Source organism: Stegodyphus dumicola, chromosome 3 (genome assembly GCF_044657685.1).
Source record: "Stegodyphus dumicola isolate Sdum_Otavi_A_Nest chromosome 3, ASM4465768v1".
Taxonomy (NCBI): Eukaryota; Metazoa; Arthropoda; class Arachnida; order Araneae; family Eresidae; genus Stegodyphus; species Stegodyphus dumicola.
Genome location: NC_140770.1, coordinates 8,870,926 through 8,895,808, shown reverse-complemented (window position 1 = coordinate 8,895,808; position 24,883 = coordinate 8,870,926). Strand labels below are relative to the sequence as shown.

Here is a 24,883-nt window from a genome sequence, read left to right as displayed (position 1 = left end):
AATTTCTGAACACTTCATTTTTATGATACCTGTATATTATTTTCAATTTTACACCACCATTTTTGGTTGATCTGTGTTTTCTAGTTATGCATACATTGATTTGCCCGGATGATCAAGAAGTCAGCTTACACAGCCTTTACAGAGATAAAATACAACGCACAAAACAAAAATGGTACGTTGTGTCATATCAGCCATACTGAAAGAAAATGTTTGAACACAAAATGCACAATACTGAGGGAAGATGATCAAGTAAAATGCACATTATGGAGAAAAAAAAAATTCCACTTGTTATAAGATAAAAGGCCAAAACATAAAATATTAATTACACCTCATTATTAAAATTACAACAGTGCTGTAATGGAAAAGTGTTAGTATTTTAAAGTTCTCTTGCAGTTGTGTTGTTGCAATTGTGCACCTGAATTCACATAATTCATAAACTCTAAGTTAAAAAAATTATGTATGACAAATTTAAAAAAAAAAAAAAAAAAAAAAAAGTGGATCAAACACTTTTAAGAAATAAATACTATATTTAGGCTCGAAAGATTAAATTTATGTTATTATATATATTTAATAATTAATAATAATCTGATAGAATATAGTCATTCATTGCTCTGATAGTATTATCTTTTAACTTATATATCTTAGGACTTATTGTCTGAATACCTTATTAATGTATTCAAATATAGTCCTCATAAAATAAAAATTTATTTTATGGCATTTAAATTTTTTAATACAAGGCATTTAAATGAACCCATATTACCTGTCACACATCGCATAACAGATAAAGACCATAGTTATTTTTTTACTAGGTAAAGTAATTCCAATTCTGAATCTTAAAGATCTAATTGATAATCATATTATATTAAAAAAAAGGAAACGTTACACCACGAATGAGATAACAGTCTGTTTTCAATTTTCAGTTCTGACTCAAAACCTCTCTTCAAAGAAACTACAGTAAAACTTTAAGATATATTCTCAATATCAAAAAAACTATGCCTATAAATATATCATTTATCAAATACCTTGTCAAATAATACTTTGTTTGCAATACGGCAAATGTTCCGGAGCTTGTAACAAACTTTAATACATTTTCAATTTCCCTCTTCCTGTACCAACAAAGGAAACAAGACACGAACAACTTGTTGTGCACCTTAATTTGAGTGTTTTTGCCCTGGAGGAGAAAAATAAATAGAAGGAGGAAATAAGAACCATTATCAGGTAATGAATTATTTAAGTGATTGCAAAAGATTTCGTGTAACTTGTCTTAAATTGTTCATATTGTTAAGAATATGAGCTAAAATATACCATTTAAAAAAATTTTAGTTACGACGAAACTCGGCTAGGTGAACTAGGTGAATTAAATGCAAGGAGCAGTTTGACAGGTTTCATTCTATGAATCCAACCCTAATATTAATATTTTTAACTAATTAATTTGAAATTATCTATGTCTCTATTTGATAACCTATGTCTCTATGACAACAGGCGTCTCAAGACCAGGAAAAGAAAATGCTTATCTTCACTGTCACTGGCTGTATACAAGGCCAACTTGGCCTTGCTGTATACCACGTGACACTCCCGAAAGGTTTTAGGCGCTATTTCTTCTCCGCGAATTGTCAGCGATTTGTTTAAATCAAGGATTTTGCTTTCTTTTATAATTGAAATGGAAATTGGATTTTATTATCGAAATGTTTAAATGTAAATCTTGCAGTAACAATAGATATTAATTTGAAATTCGATTGTTACCTATGTCACAGAGAATGTGTAGCATACTCTGTGTTTGAAGGTGAACAATGATTTTCCTGACAACGAATACGTAATAAATAGCGTTCAAAATGCGTTTTATTAATTTTGCAGTAATATAAATGTTCATAAAATATCGGAGGGATATTTTAAGAATTAATTCTCGATTTAATTCGAGTATATGATGAGATGTGGCGAAATTTGGGAAGCTATACAATTCCCATGCGTCATTTTTGTACTAGCAACAATTTTCAAAATCACGTCAAAGCCATATCGTATATTAGGCTTTTACTTTAATACTCTACCAATAGCTCAATGAAACGAAAAGCACCACACGGGACAAAAGCTCAGGGCATTTATATTAGAACTTTGCGCTTACAACACTCACCTCAGCTTTAAGCCGCAGTTGTTGTATTTCCGCTATCAAATGCAGTCATGCCTATGCTACCGGCGTATGCAAAGCCAGGAATTTTTATTTATTTATTTATTTTTTACATTAAATAGATACTGATATTTCTACACAGTTTCAGTTTTGAAATGACGTCACCGATTTTAGACTGATTTCCAAAAATTAAGGAATAATCACAAAAAATAGCGATGACTCTTTCAAAAATAAGCCAAACCATATAAGACCTAAGAGACTTTCAAATTTAACTTAGTAAGTGTTTAAAAGCAATAAACACAGATCTTAAGAATACTTCTTTTTACTTTTTAATGCAATTTTAATAATTTTAACTACTTATTAATGAAAATTTTTTAATTATATAAAATGCAAATTTTACCTCACGTCCACTTATTTGACGGCCACGTTACTGCTTGCTGACTGATAAGCATTCCTGTTTACGGCGGTGCTTTAATCTTGTCCATAGTGCTGTCATGCCGATGTAGATTGAGCTAATTTACGCGTTTAAATATAGCTGCGTAGCCTTTGGCTAAAGACTAAAGGCTAAAGTTTCAATTTAAAATACTGTTCACGCCTTAAATCCTGGCTGATTTGTAAGTGGGAGTGCCTTCTGTTCAGCTTATTCAGTTCATAGTACAAAAGTCTTTTACACCCCTAGTAGATTTCTATTTTTATATACAAACACAACAATAAGTGGCTTAGTCTTGATTTAGTGCACGTTACCAAAACGCGTGAGATATTAAAATACGTAAATAATTTTAGTGAGTTATGCCTAAAACTTTAATATCTTCTTTATAATGTCGCATGAGAAGTCTGAAGATAGCTAAGCTTCGCCGGAGAAATGAGATTACAGAGATAAATGGGCGAGATATCGCCAAGCTGGCGATGATTTTAGGACTCATTTTTGCCGCCAAATTTTGCAAATAATCGCTAAAAGTATTCAAACTCGGCAACAATTTTAATCCGGTCTGTGTATAACTGTAATTGGTACAGTAATTGAATAACTAATTCATCGATATATGTAAGTGTTACCGTATCTGGCACTTATACGTAACTTTAGCGCTGATTTCAAGAAATGGAAGGTACTGGAGATTTTTCGGCGGCCAGGGAGAAACCATTTAAGACGGCGGAGAGAGCATCAGTTCCCAGTTTAATGTCAAAGCTGACGTAATAGTGTGAGATCATGCGAGCTGCGCTCTTTGTATGCGCTTTGCATTGGATGCCGTTTTACGTTCTTAGTAGTTTAAAGTGGTAACTACTTGTTGCGCTCTTTCATACTGAGAACAGCTGTACGAATACTTCTGTGGAAAGTTCTAGAACTGTGTTTCTTTTGGAAAAATAAATTTTATCAAGCTGTTATCGGTTCTGTCTGCATTGAATCCATTACGAAACAGTACGCAATATTTTGTGATTTTGCCACTGAACTGAATTCCATATTGCGTAAGAGCGAAGAATGTGATATATAATAAATAAAGATAACACGTAAAAAGAATTTTTTCGTTGTCCATCTAAGAAAACTGAATAGGAGTAATTGCGAAGGATATGTGGACTTGCTATGTGCAGTAAGAGCGAAGGAAACGGTGGCTAATAATAAAGCTAAAAAGACCCACACACACAAATAAGGGAAGGGGAAATTCTGAATGTTTTCGGATTTTACATTACGCCCCCCCCGGGGGTCAACGTAGAGAACTCTGCGAAGCTGTTGGCTAGGATTTATACCTAAGCAGTCTCGGCAACAGGGGTATAAAATTTTTGAACTTGGCGGTTCCCGATGGCCCATGGGGTGGATCCTATATTCACTCTTCATGGGCCGGGAGGTGTAAGTCCTCATCCAACAGGATATTGGTAGCCAAATAGCAAACTGGACCATTGAGAGTCTGGTTACTGCTGCCCTTGGTATTCCATGTAAAGCCTAAGGAGAGGGGCATCACGCCTAGTGCTGGCAGGTAGCGAAAAAGTTGTCATCTACCCACTCCACCCGCTCCCGCTGCAAGTTGTCATCTACACACCCCACCGTGGTCTCGGTCCGGCCGGGGCGGTGGCTCTGGCTGGCCCGTGTTTAGCGGTAATGATTTAGAGGAAGCCTAACAATAGTTGGTGTCTCGGGGTTGTGGGTCCCTGGGCCCAGCTGGTGTGTCTAAAGACGCCCGAAATCGTTGCGTTGGCTAATTGTTTCATATTGGTCCCCATTATGTGATTCAGTTCACGGGGTGGGTATAAAGTTACGTTACGTTTACATTACGGCGAAAGGGGCCTTTTTTACTTCCTTGTACGAAGTAAAAAGGAAGTATTGTAATCGCGAAAAGTTTCAGGCAGCATATTTCAACGAAAATATCCATTTTGACCGCTATCGAATGCAATTTAACGATGTTTTTGCGTCATATCTGTACGTAAGGACAGAATAAAAGACTCTTTTCCTCCAAAAAAATTATAAAACTGCTTGAATGAATTCTGAAGAGAATTTTTCGTGGCGTCTGTACGAACGTATGTACGTACGTACGTATCTCGCATAACTCAAAAACGAGTAGCCTCAGAACGTTGAAATTTCGTATATAGGACTGCTATAACATGTAGATGTACACCTCGTATTTTGGTTGCAATCGGCCGCACCAAACGTATATAAGTATATTTATATAGTATATATCCACTCTGTTACCCGGCTCAGTGATCTGAGTTTCTTTACTCTTATATGTTTGTAAATTGTACATTTTTTGCTTTAAAAATGATTGAATTGTGTTGTTTTTATCTTCCGGTTAAGGATTTTATGCCTTTAGTAAATCTGTGTGCAATATTTTTAGAATGATCAGCAATTTTAAAGTTGTTTAATTGCCGCTAAGCCTGTTATTAAAGGCGGCCATTGATGTTTACATTTGAAACAGGAGACTAGTGGATTTGTTGCCAATCTAGAGAAACTTAGCTTCGCAACAACAAAGATAACGCCTTCATTTATTATTGCGAATTAAATCATGCTTAATTCTTTCTGCAATTTTTTCAAGGAAATAAGTGTTTGAGATTTACTTCGTAATTTTTAATATAGACATTTTGAGTTTTTATGTATTTTTGCCTTCTCGCGAAGTGAGAACTGAATTAATTTAATGAGAAATACTCAATCGTCTGTGAAAAACTGTTTCTTTTTTGTTTTGTTTGCTTAATTTCTTTTATACATCATTCTAGCTTTATAGTATTTGAATAGAACATGTGGCAACGATTAAATAATTCTATTCTTTAAATGATATAAATTTTGTGCATTATGAGTTACAATATGAACGAAATATATACGTTAACTGTTATATAATTATTGGATTATATAACAGTTAACTTAGTTTCCGTTATATAATTATTATATAAGTTAACTGTTATATAATTATTAATACTGTTAAGTGAATCTAGCGCCAGAGTGTCGCTATGGTAAACAAATACTAGAGTGAATTTTAAAGAATGCATTTATTCTATTGTGGTTTATGCGCTGTCGGCGAAGTAGATTTAATTCAATCCATAAGTTTAAATGAAATGCAAGAAAAAAGGCGTATAATTTAATATTCCAATACAAGGAAGTCATGTGGTGTACACATCAGATTTTTTTACGTTTTATGGTTACCTTTATTTATTGAATATCATGTACTTCGCACTTAAAATTCAATTAAACAACAAATAATCGCAAAATAATTTTAAAACAGCATGTCTTTAGAATCTGCGATACAGAGACTTGCGCGCTGGAGATAAAAATGTTTTTCTTTTCCGTGCACCGTTGCCATTGCTCGCTTTGAAATCGTTGAGTTTACTAATCAAAAATTCGTTAGAGTTTTACAAAATAGGAAATTAATAATACAAATTTCGAATTTGGGCTTCCAGATTCCCATATTGAGGTGGAAACGTACGTTATTCAAAATTGGATGGCTCTAGCTGCTGTTGTTTTATCACAATGCGTTTAAAATACATACATTCATGCAGCTCATTATTTAATTCCTTTAAATATAATACAGGACTCTAATATTTGGTGGCAACAATTTAAAAAGTGAAACGTCATTTATAATGAAACGCCACAAAATGCCAAAACGAAACTACGTCCTTCTGGCTTTTTTTTTTTTTTTTTTTTTTTTTAAATCTTTACAAAGCTTTTTTGGCGATGTTATAATCTGAAACCTCTCATAATTTTTTTGAAATTTTATTATTATTGTTATTATTACTTTGTTAAGAAAAATCCAAAGGCATATTAAAGTGATTAAATGCTTGGGCACCACTACGATGCACTATCCACGCGAGCGAGTGATCATCGATTAACAACCCTCTCGCGGACTGCGCAAATAAAACACAAAAAAAATATATATATATATATATATATATATTATAAAGATAATCAGTTCGAGTTCCAAAGCAATACGCCTATACTCTGTTAAACTGTGTAAAAGTATACATTTTTCTGATGCCCTCAATAACACCGCGTCCACAAATGTCCCTTATACGGTCTTTAATATTTGCAACCATTCTTCTTAAATATACACTTCCGATTACTGAAATGTTCATGTTACGATATTTTTAGATTTAAAAAAAAAATGTTTTGTATAAAGTAATGAATTTTACCTTTTTATGCGTTACTTCAATCGCTACATTTAAATTGAAGAATATATTTTAACGTTACAAAAAATGAAAAACAAAATGTTTGACTCCCATACGACAAAAATGGACCAAGATATTTAATTTCAAATTTTGAAATTTTTGATGTCATTTTCAGTTTAAGGCCCACTAGCGGCCGAGCGGTAAAGTCGCTAAACATCGGTAGTTCGATCTGAGGTTGGAATCCCGGGGCTGGCTCCATGGACGTTTCTAAGGTTTTCCCCATGTGTAACGTGTATACGAGCTAGTTTCCCTTAGAAAGTCCTCCACGAAGGCATTCCTTCCCTAACCAATTTCAATTTGGTTGGTTAATAAAAAAAGTTGGGATCATTCCGTGGTTGAATTTTTAACCACGAATGATTCCTCCTAAACGGAATTCAGTTATATTCTTTTGTCCTTTGTGATTTCAGAGTGCCATTATTTATAATTTTGTTACGTTTGGAACGCCCAGGGAGTTTCAAATAATTCACTAGTTTTCAAAGATGAAATATACGTTTTTAATATTTTTATGAACGTTCTAGTCTAAAGGGGTTTTGTTCCTAAGGGACTATTGTTTTCGTTTTGCGATTTTGCGTCGAATCATTCTGAATGTCCGTTTCATTTTTCAAACTGTTGCCACCCAATGTTAGAGTCCTGCATTATGTTTGAAGAAATTAAATAATGAAGAATCTTCTTAAATGTATGTATGTTTCTCACACTGTGATAAAACAACGGTACTTAGAGCCATCGAATTTTGAATGACGAAATCCTTCTGCAAATACGAGCACGTGGAAACCCAAATTTGAAATTTGCTGTTTGTTTTATTATCGATTTCATATTTTGTAAAACGTTAACGAATTTTTGATTAACAAACTCAAGGATTTCGAAGACAGCCATGGCAACGTTGTACAGAAAAAGCATTTTTATCTTCAGCACTTGAGACTGTATCGGAAATTCTAAAGATAGGCTCATTTTAAAATTATTTTGCGATATTGCTCTTGAACTGAATTTTATGGTTTGAGTGCGAAGAATATGATATTTAATAAATAAAGGTAACACACAAAATATTAAGGTAAAAGTTTACAATTGGGTGCCCCTTGTTGTTTGGCGATTCTTTTTTGACGCCAAGATCGGCGCCAGGAAGACACAATTTCAAGATGGCCGCTACACAAAACCAAAATAAGAAGTCAAAGAATTGCATAAACTCTGTGTCCATGTACACATCGATCTGTTTTCACTTAAAAAACATCACAGAATTGCACAAACTAGGTATTGTGCACTGCTTTAAATTTGACCATGTATACATCAATCTATTTTTATTTTAAAAAAATCAAGAGGCTAAAGCAAAGTTAAACTATCATGGTAACCAGAAATGAGATTTGATCGCCAAAATTTTACAATAAATTGTCGCTAATCGAAGGGGCACCATTCTAGAGCCAATATTTAAAAAAAAAAAAAAAAAAAAAAAAAAAAAAAAATAGATAAAAATTTGAAATGTTTCAGATTTTAAATTACGTCCAAAGGGGCGTTTTTTTAACGTTTTGAGTGTTACCTTTATTTATTAAATATCATGTTCTTTGCACTTAAACCATAAAATTCAGTTCAAGAGCAATATCGCAAAATAATGTTAAATTAAGCATATCTTTAGAATTTCCGATATACACAGTCTCGCGAGCTGGAGATAAAAGTATTTTTTTTTCTATATAACGTTGCCATTTCTCGCTTTTAAAGCATTGAGTTTGTAAATCAAAAATTCGTTAAAGTTTTGCAAAATATAAAATCTATAATAAAACAAATTCCAAATTTGGGATTTCAGATGCCCATATTCGCAGTAGGATTTCGTCATTCAAAATTCGATGGCTCTATGTACCATTGTTTTATCACAATGCGAGAAATAGACAATCATTTATGCAGATTTTTCATTATTTAATTTCTTCAAATATAATGCAGGACTCTAACATTTTGTGGCAACAGTTTGAAAAGTGAACACCGACGTTTATGAGTCCGACGCAAAATCGTAAAACGAAAACAATAGTCCTTCAGGGACAAAGCCCCTTTGGACTAATAAAAAAAAAAGGCTCCTTTGACCGTAATTTAAAATCTAAAACCCTTCAGATTTTCTTTTATATTTTTATTACATCAGAATCATAATCCGGTAATCATAATTACGGTGCAAATGGTTACGAGTCAAATCAACTTAACGGTATAATCTAGGTATAAAGGTATTTGTATATTTAGTGATCGAGAGAGGAAGAATTGTTATTGCTTTGTCTGTCTCACTGAACGAACGCGCTGAGAGCTTAAAGTTATTTTGAGCGGGATCGGGGGAACATAAAGGCAGAATTTTACTTCTTACTTTTTTCTTTACTTTACAGAGCAAACTTCTGGCAGCTGCCAGGAAGACGTAATCGTCATTTTATCGTCCCGGCCGGCTCGAGTCGTATGACGTCACAAAACGAAACTCTCAGTTACATTTCGTTCTTAACCGCATACTTGCGGGTCCCGCGTTCTTTGTATTATTAGTCACTGCTTAGAAAAGAATAACCTATTTTTTTCTAAATAGCTTGCATAAAAAGAGATCAATAATAAAAATCGACGATCTGGTCGAGGGTTAGAATTATTGGCTCTGACTCCAAATTAATCTTTACTTTTACAACTCTGTTTCATCAAATAACGTCAATCCACGTTTTAAATCAAAAATAATCTTTATTTCGCTTTTAGCAAAATGTAAACAACTTTTTAGAACAATATCATTAATAATCTATAATTGCCATTCTGAAAACAATAAAAAACAAATAAAAAGATATTAATCAATATTGAAAAGTTTCTGTATAAATTCAAGCCACAACGGAATTACTACACCTATCTCCTTCGAAAAAATGTCTGACGTGGACCGGGTGACTTCCTTGTAAGGCCTATAAAAATGATACTTTTTTTTTTTTTTGTTTGTTTTTGTTTTTGTTTTTGCTGCACTTCATTTAAACTTATTTCCTACAATTCTTCTAACTTAATTAACTCATCCCTCGATGCAAGTTGAAAATGACATCAAAAATTGCAAATTTTGAAATTACATATTACGGGCAGTTTTCGTCGTCATCATCTTGCATTTTTATATTTTTCATTACGAGTATTAAAACTTTCCCAAATATAAATACAGAAACCGAGAGACCGTATTCAAAGTTAGATCTCGTCTTTTGTCAAAAAGGAATTTAAAAACAAAATGTATACGAATATTTTCATTCATTCATATTATTCCCAACAAGTATAAATATTTCTGTCATTTAAAACACTTCTGTCATTTGAAACATGCGACTATTACTAATGTTTTCGAAAAAAAAAAGAAAAAAAAAATTCTAACTGTATGTTCTTTTTCATTTTTAATGGAGACGGTCTCTTATTTGAAAGTACGTGGAATTAAATCTACAGCCCCGTAGTCAAGTTGTTTTTTCCCGCCTTTTCTATACGTACAGTTATAGAATGTTCTCGAGATATTTAAAGCGAACTGGATTGGCTCACGAGACTGACGTCACTTCTTGGAAGCTCCGCCTTTCCAGAGGCTATAAAATAACTCGCAAGAAGAATATCGGGGCTTTTTCTTAAATGTCACGATGCAGTAAACTTCATATAAAAAGTTATGAGTAATTCTTTTATTTACTCCGGATATCTGATTTTTGTAAATGCTATTTTCTCCTGAATAATAAATAATGGATCCTGTTTTTTAAACTTATCGTCTGATTATTTAAGCTACGACTATATTGATGATTCTTCAACAATCTATTTATTCCTGACAAAAGCTGATACATCATATATATATAATAAAATTCCATAGTCAAAAATACACTTAAATTTCTAACTGTATGTTCTTTTCGTTTTTAATGGCGACGGTCTCATATTTGAAAGTACGTGGAATTAAATCCACAGCCCCGTAGTCAAGTTGTTTTTCTCGCCTTTTCTGCACGTACAGTTATAGAATGTTTTAGTTATAGAGATTTATAGAGATACTTAAAGTTATAGAGATATTTAAAGCGAACTGGAATGGCTGACGAGACTGACGTCATTTCTTGGAAGCTCCGCCTTTCCAGAGGCTATAAAAGGACTCGCAAAAAAATATCGGGGTCTTTTTCTTTAATGTAACGATGCAATAAACTTCATACAAAACTTTTTTTAAAGTTTACTGCATCATGACATTTAAGAAAAAGCCCCGATATTCTTTTGCGAGTCCTTTCATAGCCTCTGGAAAGGCGGAGCTTCCAAGAAATGACGTCAGCCTCGTCAGCCAATCCAGTTCGCTTTAAATATTTCCAGAACATTCTATAACTGTACGTGTAGAAAAGGCGGGAAAAACAACTTGACTACGGGGCTGTGGATTTAATTCCACGTACTTTCAAATAAGAGAACATCGAAAATTAAAAATGAAAAGAATATATAGTTAGAATTTTAAGTGTATTCTTGATTATGAAATTTTATTATTACAAATATATAAATCAAATTCTAAAAATCGGAACGAAAAAGAAAAGTTTAATCTCTTTTGTTTAACGCTTCAAACAGAGCTTGTCAATTGAAAAGTGTTTTGAGGCCTTAAACCAAGTTGATTGATGAGTGACGAAAACATATTTCGCTCTGCTGAATTTCTTGAGACTCAGAACCGCTTTAAGTTAACCCAACTTTCTTTTCAAACAGAATTGTTTTAAAAGCTTCATAAAATTCAGCTGTTTTCCCTACACGCCTTCCCACTCGTACAGTACAAACAATTATATACACACACTCACAAAATATACAAAATTTCAACGTTCTACGGCTAATCGATTATGAGTTATGCGAAATACATACGTGCGTAATAAGTGCACACAGATGTCGCGAAAAAAGCCGTTTTGAATTCATTTTAAGTCCATAACAGTAATTAAATTTTAATACAGTTTCCCTTAATTAGATGTATTATTTACTTGTTTCCGTAAATGTAATATAGTTTGTAGAAACATTAGGTATTTTTTTCAAAGCAGGTGAGATAAAAAATGAGCGACGCCTTCGCCGGGAGTCGAACCACGGACCTCTGGAATACGCGCCCAGCATGCAGACCGCTACACCACGAAGGCACGCTAAGAAGACGGGAAAATTACCTTATAAGTTAAGCAGTTTTTCTTGTTATGAGTATACACTTATTGTTATTTTGTGCTGTTACAAAGTCTGAATATCGTAACCAAGTCGGGTAAAAACCAACTGTATAAATCAGGGATGGGCAAACGTTTTCGGTCGCGGGCCAAAAATCCTAAAAAAAAAAAAAAAAAAAAAAAAAAAAATGTTTGGCGGGCCAAGATAAATTTTTCTACAATTTTAAAAACAATATACAATTATTACAATTTCAATATGTTAATGAGATGAATGGTAATAGTTATTGCGATTTCATTTTTAAAAGTTCCTTTGTAATGAGGTTTGAAGTGAGATGTACTGATTCTAAGGAACGAGGCTAAATGTTTTAAGGAACGAGGCTGTCCATTTCTGAAACAATTCTTTCTAAGGTTCATAGCTGAAAACACTTGTTCACATATTTAAGACGAAGCAAACATAGCACTGATCTTCTGGACGGGAGATATTAAATTTGGGTACTTTCGATAATGATTTATAAAACTTTAACTTTGGCATATTTAGAAACAACTCCTTGAGATGATCGTTAGATTGCAACTCAATTAATCAAAGCTGCAAATCTGACCTCACTGCTTCACAATTTACGTTGAAAGGCATGGTAAAAATATCCAATTCTGTTTGAATGGCACTAAAATCTTGAAATCTGCTTTCGAACTCAAAATGCAGTTTATTTCAAGCCATCTTCATAATTCTTAAGCGCTTCTCTTTATTTACTGAGAGTATCGAATTTAAACTCGGATTGGATTGGATTGGATTATTTAATTATGGCAAAGCACACGAGGGCTATCTGCCTAAGGGGAGGGATGCCTTCGTGGAGGACTTTCTAAGAGAAACTGGCTTGTACACACGTTTCACATGGGGAAAACCACGAAACAACCCATGCAGCCAGCCCGTTCGCGGGATTCGAACCTCGGACCGAACTACCAGTGTTCAGCGTCTTTACCGCTCGGCCGCTGGTGGGCTGAATTTAAACTCGGGAAATGAGACAAGTCGTTCTTAGCTAGCTGCCCAGCAAACAGATTAAGTTTTAGTGTAAAAGCTTTGGGATGGGCCCAGGTATCGTCGATAAATTGATTTTTCCCTTGCATCCTGACATTCAAGTTGCTCATATGACAAAGAAGATCTGTGAAAAATGCAAAGTCCGAAAGCCATTCTGTATCTTCTAATAGTAATCTTGTAATTATACAGGCGCGGTGGGATAGCTTCCCCGCAAAGAAGGGTTAGGGTTCCCATAAAATGGCAAGGGAAGACATTGTTGCCATATTTGGCGAGAAATCGCTCATTCGGCGACAAAATTGGCGATATACAATGGACGGATAGAAAATCTTCTGGAACGAATTCTTACCGGTTTAGCCTAGAATGTTTACGAACACAAGCCGAAAGCTTTATACACTGACTACCAATAAGTATTTGGACACCTATGCAAATGATGATATCTGCATCCTAAGGTACGTCACGGACTCCGCCGGTGTATATCGTGTAGGAAACAGCATCGGCTTTAGTCGCATGCAAGATGCCTCGCAGTTCGGAGCTCTCCGATTTCGAGAAAGGTATAACTATCGGGTATCGCAAATGTGGCCGATCCTTAAGGGACATATCTAGCGATCTGAAGTACCCAAAATCGACAGTGGCCAATGTGATTAAGAAGTGGAAGGTGAGCGGTGATTGTCGGAATGTGAACCGAGTCGGCAAACCAACGAAACTGGGAGATAGAGACCGACGAGTGTTGTCCAGAGAAATTCGGAAGAACCGCACCCAACCGATGGCCCTCATCCGCGAGGAGTTTCAACAGGCATCCGGGAGTATTGTTTCAATGAATACCATCCGTAAGGAAGCACATCTGCTTGGTTTTCATGGTCGTGCTGCTGCCCATATGCCTTTGATCACAAAGACCAACCGCGCTGCTCGGTTAATGTGGTGCAAAGCACATCGAAATCGGACCGTAGATCAGTGGAAACGGGTTCTTTGGAGTGACGAATCAAGGTTCACCCATTACGGTTCGGATGACAGGGTCTGAGAACCTGGAGAACGTCTCCTGCCAGAATGCATTGTGCCAACAGTCAAGTTCGGCGGAGGTGGAATTATGGTCTGGCGGTGTTTCTCCTGGTATGGGCTGGGACCCTTGGCCTCCATTCATGGTAAGCTCAACTCCGATGCCTACTGCACTATTTTGGATGACAATGTGCTTTCTGCGTTGTGGCAGTTTTACGGGTTGGACCCTACTTTCAGAACGACAATGCCAGTTGTCATGTTTCGACGTTAACCAAGGCTTGGTGGTTCAACTTGGTGACCAACCAATGGAGTTCAACCAATGGAGTGGCTTGGTGACCAACCAATGGAGTTCATCGAATGGACTGGCCTGCCCAGAGTCCAGACCTTAACCCCATCGAGAACCTTTGGGACGAGTTGCATCGCCGAATTCAGGGGTGCACTACCCGTGTAAAATCGGTGAAGGAACTTCTATATCTTCTCCAAGACGAGTGGAAGAAAATACCACTAGCTGCCATACAAAGACTTGTGGAAAGTATGTCCCGGAGGGTCCACGCTGTAATTACCTCTCGTGGAGGCTCTACCAACTATTGATTTTGAATAAAGTTAGTTTTTCTTTTCTATCACATGTGTCCAAATACTTATTGGTAGTCAGTGTATAAATCCTGCTGGTCCGCAGTAAGTTAGTGTGAGAATGTGTGCCCCGTCTAGCCAGCTGATAGTCAGTTAGAGAGTGCGCCTCGTCGAGAGGGCGAGTCAGAGGGTGTCTCATCTAGTTAGTCCGTGCGGAGACGATCGAGTTAACAGCCGGTCAGCGAGTGCCGAGTGGGTCGTCGAGTGCATCGAAGAGTCTCTTAGTGCATCGTCGAGAGAGTGTGTCAAGCTCCGGGAACGACTGGACCGAAGAGTCGGGAGCTGTGCTCTGTCTGTGTGCCGTCGAGTGCATCGCGAGTTGTAGCGTGGAGAGGTTCGAGAGTACGTGGAGTTCCGAGAACGACCGAGCAGAGTCGGGAGCTGTACTCTGGTGCTTTGCGGTGAAGCTGTCTCCACCGTTATAGCCTGATAGTGTGAAGGCTGTGTCGCTGATTGTGTCAGCGTGTTTATAGTAATTTTTCGACGAATGTAAAAGTGTTTTGGAGCTGTCCTGATTCATATTGGCTAAATAAAGTATGTTTCGATACTTCGAGAAATGTTATCGTTATTCACTCCAAATCCACACGAACCCCGTACGAACGTGAAGAAAGAAAATAACGTAACGACGGTGTCAGAAAAGAAAAACGTAACAATATGTTAGATATAATAATAAGACAAATAATAATATCATTATTATTAATATAATGATAATCATAATATGTTAGACAGAATAAAAATAATGATAATAATAAATAATGTTACGAATTTTGTATTTAAAAAGCTAATGTTAGTTCAATTATAAATTAAATGGTTTTATTTCTCGCGCAGTGCAGCGCGTGACGAATATTAAAAGAAAGCTAAGCCGGAAAATTGAAAATACAAGAGCGCGTGCATTAAATAAATAAATATCTCTTTTTGATTTCGAGAAAGTACTGGAAAATTCTAGCGCGTGATTTTAAAATCTTATAAAAGGAGGAAAACATCTCAGTTTGTAGTAGTTGCTTACTTTGTTGTTGTTTAGAAAACTGCTCTGGTTGATTGTAGCGAATTCGCGGATTAGCGTTCTTTAGCTGTTTTGAATTGCGTTCTATTGGACATTTGAGTAGTTAAAAGATAACTACTGTGAGATATTGTAATACTGCATGATAATTTGAGAAAATTTAAGCATTTTTGTTGTGATAATAATAAATTTTTGTTCATTTTTCATCGGACTTGTGCATTCATTTCATAACGAACCCGTACGTACGCAACAATAATATAATGATAATAGTAATTGTTAATATAATAATTATTAATATAATAGACACACTGCTTTCTAAATGTGTAATTTCTCCTTATCCCCTTCTTTCAGAACTATTATATACTGCATAAGTTTTCCTTCTTGTTTTTCGAAAGGTATATTATAGAAAGGAAATTACTCAATTAACACAGGCGTAAAATAACTACTCTTAAATACAAAATGTTCCATATATTTTAGTGACAAGCTATGGAACTATCTATTTTCATTAACTAAGTACGGCAAACACCACAGTCTATTAATATTGTAATCTAATTTTGCTTTCTTGTTGTTTTGGAGCGACATCAAAAAGAGTGCACGTAAAAAAAGTACCATTTTATTGTTTGCAGTAAGCACATTCCGCGTTTCCAACATGTCCGCCGCAGCGAATTCTAAGATGCAGCTTACGAGTAAAGGTTTTTAGCAGAAAGAACTAGCGTTGGGTCATTGGGAAGGAGTAGAAACGATCTAAGAAACAGAATTCATCTTTTAAATTTTAAAAAACATTTGAGGTAAGTGATTAACTTTACTATTATTAAATAACTAGCTGCCTAAAAATAGTTATCTTAAAAAAATGATTTTGGTGAGTTAAGATTTTCAGTGTTATTTTATAAAAATCTTTAATATTTCAAATTAAATATCTCAAGAAATATATTTTTATTAAAATAAATGCGATTCAAAAGTAGAAAATGTATTTTTAAGAACCACGTTGATTGTTTTTCACTCCTTTGGCATATTCATCGGTAAAAGAAGAGTTAAATTTGAAATTTCAATGTTTTATGAAATACTGAATGGCAACACGCTGGCGAGTGGAAGATATTTATTTCCCTCAGTGGGAACATATGTATTTCAAACATACGCGTTTGTTGATTAAAACTGAAGAATAGAAAGATAACTATCTTTTATTATGGCGAATGGCAACGACTGGCTCGGTGGATACAGAACAAGTTTTATTACGAATAATTTGTTGTTAAATAGTTGAGTTTATTACTAAAAAATTATTTAAAATTTATTAAAATACGAAATAATTAAAAAAGATTCCAAATTTAAATTTCGAGCTTCGAGGTGCCCATGTTCAGGTGGACGAATGTGTGTGTTCAAAATTCTTTGGTTCTAGTTGCCACCGTTTCTCGCAGAGCAAGAAATATACAAATATACCTATATACATACATACTGTTACGAATTTGTACATAGATAGATGATTTTAGTGCAATTATATGTGAAACTAGTAGCTTCGCTGCCAGCCTTCGTCTGGCTTTTAAATGTACCGAAAAAATGGCTGAAGGGAACACCGAACGTTACATTTAAAAACTGCGTAGAATTTTACTCTGCAGAACAACTTCATAAAAAAAAGTTATTACCTATAACAAAATTACAATGAAATAAGCAATATCCCTTAATACAAATATTAATTTTCCTAATAAATAAATTAACCAACTTCCCTTTGCAAAATCTTAAGAACTCAAATGGTATAAAAGAGGTTAAGAACTTTGTTTCCTACACAAATCACTCAAAACTTTTCAATATCTTAAAAACTGTGAAATGAGCAATAAATAACACAAAAGAATACAAAAAACAAAAAATTCTGAAAAGCAAAGCAAGATTAATGATATTTTATCTTATCTTTTCAAGAGAAAAAAAAATTGCAACGAAATAAGCTATATCACTTAATACAAATATTAATTATCATAAAAAAATTAACCAACTTTCCGTTGAAGAAAAAAAATCATGCAAAACTTTTCAATATCTTACAAACAGTGAAATAAGCAAAAAATAACATGAAAGCAACTCAATAAACAAAAAATTCCGCGCAGAATTTTACTCTGCAGAACAACTTTATAAAAAAAAAGTATTATATATATAAAGACAATGAAATATGCCAATCTCTTAAAAACAGTGACATAAGAAATACGATGAAAAATTGTTGACAAACCCATATTTCTAAAAGAATGAAACTATTCAAAATGATGCGATTTCATCAAAAATCTATCAACAACAATAAGAAAGGAAAATTGTCGCCAAAATCACATTTGTAAAGATGTGAGATGTGAGAAGTGTACTCGGAAGCTTCATTTAAATTTTTTTTTTAAAAATGAGAAATATTATCATTTTTCCAAAATTCTTTTTGTATAAGCAGTCGCAAGGATGAAAGTTTAACGTGTCCAAAAATCAAAGAAAGATAAACTGTACATTTTTAAACATAAACGTTTTTAGAAAAAACCCGGTTGAAAAGGTGTTATTAAGCTCACTTAAATAAATTCGCATTTAATCGATTTATTGAAACACGAAATTCATTTTAAGTTCGTAAAATAGCTAAGTGCCTACGTTTCATGACGATGTGAAAATGGAGTGCGTAGAGCAAAATCTCGCTTTCCTGTAGCCCATTATGTCTCAAAATGACGTGATTTCGTCAAAAAACATAAAATAAAAAAAATTCGAATTCGAATTTCGAAAAAATCGCTTCGAGGTGCACTGGCTCTTGTCTAGATGCACCTATGTACCAAATTTCGTAGCCGTGGGTCTATTAGCTTACGCGCAGCGCGAACGAAAGACACTCACACACACAGACAAACTCTTTGTTTTATTATATGTAGAGATTGTTGTATTTTTATGTGTAATATAATGCAAAAAACATTTTTTAAAGAGATAATTTATGTAGAAAAAGTAAGAATACGGAGGAAGCCCATTTAACACTGAGTAAATGGGCATCTCGGTAATTTGGCGAGATATCGCCAAGATGACAATGGTTTTGGTGACATTTTGGTCCGGTCCCTGTATCACTGTAATAGGCATTTGTAAAGATCATGACTTGTAAATATCGTGACTTGTAAAGATCATGACTTGTAAAGATCGTGACTTAAAGAGAACGTGAAATATAAATAATAGGACAAGAACTTGCATTTTACGGTGTGGCAACAAGAAGAGGATTCGGAAGATTTTTATGTATTTTGTTTAGAGAGTTTAAGATATTAGTATTTTAATAGTTGTAAGAGTTTTAACTGTAGTAGTTAAGAGTTTAAAAATTTTAATAGTTAAGAGCTACTGCATTTATTTTTTTGGTTCTGTTATAAAATTCAAATAAAAGTATTTTATTCATTCCGAAAATTTAGCTTTGTTCTTCCTACAAGGTTCAATATCCGTTATATTGAAATAAGGAAAGGATTTTTACTGGCGCAGCCGGTAGGATCGGGATTTCCCCGCATTACGAACCAAAATAACTCAGGTGAGAGCTCAATTTAACTTGTAAACGTAAAATAATTAATTAAGATTATGAAAAGTTAATTATTGTTTCCGTCATGGAATCTTAGTTTATTTACTTGTCAAAGTAATGAATACGCCAGTGTTCGTAAATTGTTCAGTGTTCGCCAGTGTTCGTAATGTAATTTCGTTTGACTCGCCAGAGTAGGTGAACAACACATTAAGTATTGATTCCACTGATTGATTTTCGTGCCGAATAAAATTAAATTAATTTTGAATTATATTTAAATAGAAAAAGAAAAGAGAAAAAAAAATTGCCTTTTATAAAACTAAGAGTCTATTGACTGAATAAAATCGAGACATGACTTTTATGGGACGTGGGAAAAAAGAGGATTTGCTGGTTTTAGCTGCTGAATCAGAAATTCAAGTGGATCCAAGTATGAAAATCGTGGCGATAAAAAATGAAATAATTACATATGATGAGCATTTGCTAAAGAAAGTGATACATATGATGAAGCATTTGCTAAAGAAGTGTTTTTAACAATTATTGAAGAGAGGAAAAGAAAAGAAGAGGAACAGCGAAGAAAGGAGAAAGAAGAGATTGAGGAACAGCGAAGAAAGGAGTGTAACAGTTTTAAATACTATTAAAATCTTGTAGTTTAAATAATTTAAATAGATGAACATTAAGGTATTTGTGAATGGCAATATTTGAAACCAGACTCGAGTGCCTCGTGCGACTCTCGCACGAAGAATGTAATTTATTTTTAAATGATAGAATATGTTTTCTCTTCTTGTTTGTATGTCGCCATTTTTTTGAGTGTTAAATAAAAGTTATTGCTGTGTTCCATCATTGGAGTTGCTTCATTTCGCCAAAGAAGCATCACAGTCTTAATTATTTTTTGGAGGCACCGACCGAGGTCGAATAATCGTGCGTATTTTTATTTTATTAGTTCATCATTGAACATAGTATTAGTGATACCAGATTATATTACCTCCTGTTAATATTGAATTGCTTTATTTTATTAGTTCATCACTGAACGCAATATTAGCGATATCAGATTATTACTTTCTGTTAATATTGATTGCTTTATTTTATTAGTTCATCACTGAAAGCAATATTAGTGATACCAGGTTATTACTTCCTGTTGATTTTGAATTGCCTTATTTTATTAGTTCATCACTGAACGTAATATTAGTGATACCAGATTATTACTTCCTGTTGATATTAAATTGCCTTATTTTATTAGTTCATCACTGAACGTAACTTCCTGTTGATATTGAATTGTCTTATTTTATTAGTTCATCACTGAACATAATATTAGTGATACCAGGTTATTACTTCCTGTTGATATTGAATTGCCTTATTTTATTAGTTCATCACTGAACGAAATATTAGTGATATCAGGTTATTACTTCCTGTTAACACTGAACTGCCTTATTTTATTAGTTTATCACTTGAACGTAAACTTAGTGATACCATTTTAATGCCGTTTCTACTAGAGCTCAAAGGAAAAGAAAAATAGCTGAAGAGAAGATCTTGGAACCGATGAAGGAAGAAAATAAAGCATCCAGAGATGTTTTTAAAGAAGAAGATAATTTACCGGAGCTCAATTCGGAAGATGAAACTCTCATGAAACTGGTAAACATTGACTCAGAAGAAATTGCACAACTTCAGCTTGCTGATAAAGAACTGTCTAAAATCATCCAAGAAGTTAAAGAAGGTACATGCAAAAATGAGAACTATAGTCTGACAGGAAAAGAACTTTTAGTTAAATCACCGGAATTAAACGTGGAAGTTTTTACGAAAATTTGAAAAACGATAAAGAAATTAATATTGAGAATCATTTTGCAATGCAACGTTATCATCATCTTTCGGCTTTCGATTTAATATCAATGCTGCTACTAATAGACGAAGAAAACAAATGTCGAAAGCAAATGACAAATGAATATTATCCGAAAGGCACAGATGAACTGAAGAAAGGCTTTGCTGTGAAATATAGCCGAGGAACTGGTCCGCCATGGAAGAGATCTAGGCGCCGTCAAGAAAAAAAAAAAAAAAAAAAAAAAAAAAAGGAAGACTAATTTGAACACTGTCCCTTTTCTTCCTATTTAAATGTGGTGTAAAAATATTTGTTTAAAATTTAAAATTTTCGGCCTGAAAATTTGAAAACTTATGAGAGAAGTTATCTTTTCTCTTTAAGCAATTGAGCAAGCCGAGCTTATAAACTTTCGAAATTTACAGAATTTTCCCTTCGGTAAAAGTCTCTCCGTTGGGGGAGAGGTTGTAACAGTTTTAAATACTATTAAAATCTTGTTTAAATAATTTAAATAGATGAACATTAAGGTATTTGTGAATGGCAATATTTGAAACCAGACTCGAGTGCCTCGTGCGACTCTCGCACGAAGAATGTAATTTATTTTTAAATGATAGAATATGTTTTCTCTTCTTGTTTGTATGTCGCCATTTTTTTTGAGTGTTAAATAAAAGTTATTGCTGTGTTCCATCATTGGAGTTGCTTCATTTCGCCAAAGAAGCATCACAGGAGAAAGAAGATATTGAGAAACAGCGAAGAAAGGAGAAAGAAGAGATTGAGGAACAGCGAAGGAAAGAAGAGCTTGAGGAAAGGCGAAGGAAAGAAGAGCTTGAGGAACAACGAAGGAAAGAAGAATTAGAAGCACAGCAGAAAAGAGAGCAAATGGAGTTTGAATTGAGGAAACTCGAAATTGAATCTCGTGTTCGACTAACACAAACTCCACCAACAAATGAAAATGGACATCATAATTTTGATTTAATTAAGCTTATTCCCAAATTCAATTTAAGACACGATGATATTGTGATTTATTTATCCTTATTTGAAAGAAAAGCTAAAAGGACAAAGATTGATCCTAAAGATTGGGTTTCATGTTTATTGACTTTAAAGCCATCTGAAATCATTCAATTAATTGGTAGGGAATCTGAAGAAAATTTTGAAGATCATGAGTACATTTAGGCCATTTTATTGAAGAGATTTAAATTAAATCCTGAAAGCTTTAGAAAAAAATTTGTGATGCACCAAAAGAGGGCTAAAAAATCATGGAGAGATTTTTGCTACGAAATTACAAGTTATTTTGAAGAATGGATCAATGGTCTTGAAATTACAAATTTTGCCGCGTTAAAAGACTTGATTATTACTGACCAAATTAAGAAAAGAGACCATCTTCTTGATGACTGGGCGAAGTTCGTTTCTCCAACCAAATTAGCTGATAAATTTGACGAATATGACAGTGTTCGTAATATCTCAAAACGGACTGGTGGTAATCCATCAACAGACAGAACTAATAAAAAATGGCAACCTCGTTCTCCACTTCCAGAAAGAGCTTTCAGAAATAAATCGCTGTCCGCTGAAAACACGCCAAGAGTGTACCCATTCCGTAAGAGTGACGAACCACAAAAGCCTAGTTTCAAATAACTTGCTATAATTGTGGAAAAGAAGGTCATACATCTAAGTTATATACCAAAAATCGGATACCAAGAAGTGCTTCTGCAACAGCACAAAACAACTTAATACAAACACAAGCACCCCTTACAGAAAAAGAAAAAACAGAAGTGCTAACTGCCAAGATCTCTATTCCTGTCTCAAAATCAGTGGACGTGTCTAGAAACATAGATGAATTAAAACTTGTCAAAGTTAAATGTGGAGATATTATTCTAAATGGAATCGTAGACACGGGAGCACAAATTTCTTCAGTAGTCCGTGAGAAATTGGTTGACAACATACCTTGCGAAGAAGAAAGTAAAATAGAGATATCTTCTGCTTTTGGTGAAAACGAAATTACTCCACTAAAGATTTTCCAGATGAAAATTGACGATGATTTTCACCTGGTCCATTACATGTGTCCATTAGGTGTCCATTACGTGTGCTGTTTCAAAAAAGCTAGTTACCGACTTGCTATTGAGTTCTTCAGCTTATGAAACACTCTGTGGAAATATCGAACTGTGGAACTGTGATCGTCATTGGGATGCATCCCCCTTAGAGTACAAAGAGACAGATGATGAACGCTCACCAGTTGAAGACAATACTACAAATTTGGCTGTTGTTAATCAGATTTCCCAAGAAAACATAGAGTCTCTGAAAAGAACGAACAGAGTAAGACTAGAATTCAAGACACATCAAGAACAAGACGAAACTCTGAAAAAATGCTTTGAATGGGCAAATAAAAATCAAAATTCGGTACTTTTCCGTTTCGCCGGCGCAGGCGATAAAGTCGCCAATAATGATACAACTGTTGCCAAACGGAATATCCTCGCTGGTAACCTTTTACGCATCATATCAGATTGATTGTTTCTTTCAATACTGGCATACAATTACATAGAATTTTTACTAGTTAAATTTTATGCCGTAAGACCATTCGCGGTAATTAATTAGGATGCAATTACACCGCTCACCCGAAGGCGAAAATGTAGGAAATTCAAAGTCAAGGGTTAAATTCATCAGTTCTAATGAGAATGCACTAGCGAAGTAAAGCACTACGGTTTCACATAATTTCTGAGTAAGCTATTCGTACGAATTGAAATAATTCTTGCATTTAAACCTGCATTCCAAATTAAGATTTAACTTGAAATTATTGTAGGTAATTACTAAGAAAATTAGATTTTTGGAGCGTAGTTTACGCGAGATGAGATCACTTGGAGTCACGTGATGTGAACCGGCGAATTGGGATGTTGAACCATGAAAGCATAGTAAATTCTTAAATTAATGTCTTTATTTATTGGAATTTTAAAATTTTAAACGATATTATGCATTCAAAATTAAAAAATTCTTAGAACTAACATTTTTTATGTGTATATTTTATGTTGTCGCCAACAAAGTCTGCTTGGCGAGATTTGCGCCGGCGAAACGGAAAAGTACCCAAAATTCATATACTTTCGATGATGGCATATTACCTCATTCCGAATATATCTGTGGTGAAAAACATTAAGCAAGTTGTGTTACCTTTAGGAAAAAGAAGGCAAGTCCTAAGAATGGCACCTGAAATCTCTCTTGCCAGCCATCTCGGTGAGAAAAAGACAATTCAACCAATCAAGTACTCATTCTTTTGGCCTACTATTAAGCAAGATGTTAAAAAATTCTGTGAAAGTTGTAAAGAACTGCCCTTTACAGAAATAGAGAAAAAGTAGATGATAAAAAGAATGACTTAATAATCCATAAGGAAAGTGTGAAAGCTGACTTAGTAACTGAAAATGAAAATGTAAATCACACAGAAGCTGCAGATCTTGAAACTGAAAATAAACTTGCAGATAACAGTGAACTATTACAATTTACTGAAAAAGAAATTCTGGATGATAACAGAAACAAAAAGTACAATAAGGACAGCATAAATACTGTTGAGCTTGGAGATGAAAAAGAAAGTGTAGATTATACAACAAAAGTTGAAACTGAAAAGGAAAATGTCATCATCCACAATGAAACTGAAAACCACAGAAACCTTTCAAGTTCAAGGGTGAAAACATGGAAGATTGAACAGAAAGTTATTCGGATGACAGCGAAGAACTGGAAGACGAGAAAGAAACGGAAGGAATTGCTGAATTAATAGAAGAATTCGAGTCCGAGGTAGACGATCTACATCATGTTGATGAAGAATTATTAGAAAAAGCAGAAGAAAAAATTGCTGAGATTTTTTTAGTTTATAGGACTTTCACCAAGCACAGAAATCCCATATTTGAAGAAACTGATAAAGCTGAAACAATTAATGAATGGTATGAGCTACTTGACAAATTTACTAGCATAGAAGCTGCTAGTAAAATGGTGGTTCAAGATGACATCACATCCTGATAAGTTATGGAGCTCAGATTTTGCACATTCACTTATTCTGTATAACAACACAATGTGGTAAAGCAATCTTTTCTAAATTGAAGTTTTTAAAATTTA

General features: G+C 34.2%; 1 protein-coding gene and 1 long non-coding RNA gene across 7 annotated transcripts in view; one reads left to right on the top strand and one right to left on the bottom strand.

Annotated features, from left to right (window-relative positions):
• LOC118191003 (uncharacterized) overlaps positions 1–1,161 on the bottom strand; it is a 77,775-nt gene extending 76,614 nt beyond the window's left edge. For all 6 annotated transcript variants that reach the window (XR_015040127.1, XR_015040128.1, XR_015040126.1 and 3 more), the window contains exon 1: positions 1,023–1,161. This is a non-coding gene — a long non-coding RNA (uncharacterized LOC118191003). The remainder of the gene's footprint in view (positions 1–1,022) is intronic.
• A 14,979-nt stretch (positions 1,162–16,140) lies between these two features.
• The window catches only part of LOC118203169 (uncharacterized), a 201,261-nt gene continuing 192,518 nt past the window's right edge, over positions 16,141–24,883 (top strand). The window contains exon 1 of the mRNA XM_085812548.1: positions 16,141–16,288. The gene's annotated coding sequence lies outside the window, so the exon portion shown is untranslated. The remainder of the gene's footprint in view (positions 16,289–24,883) is intronic.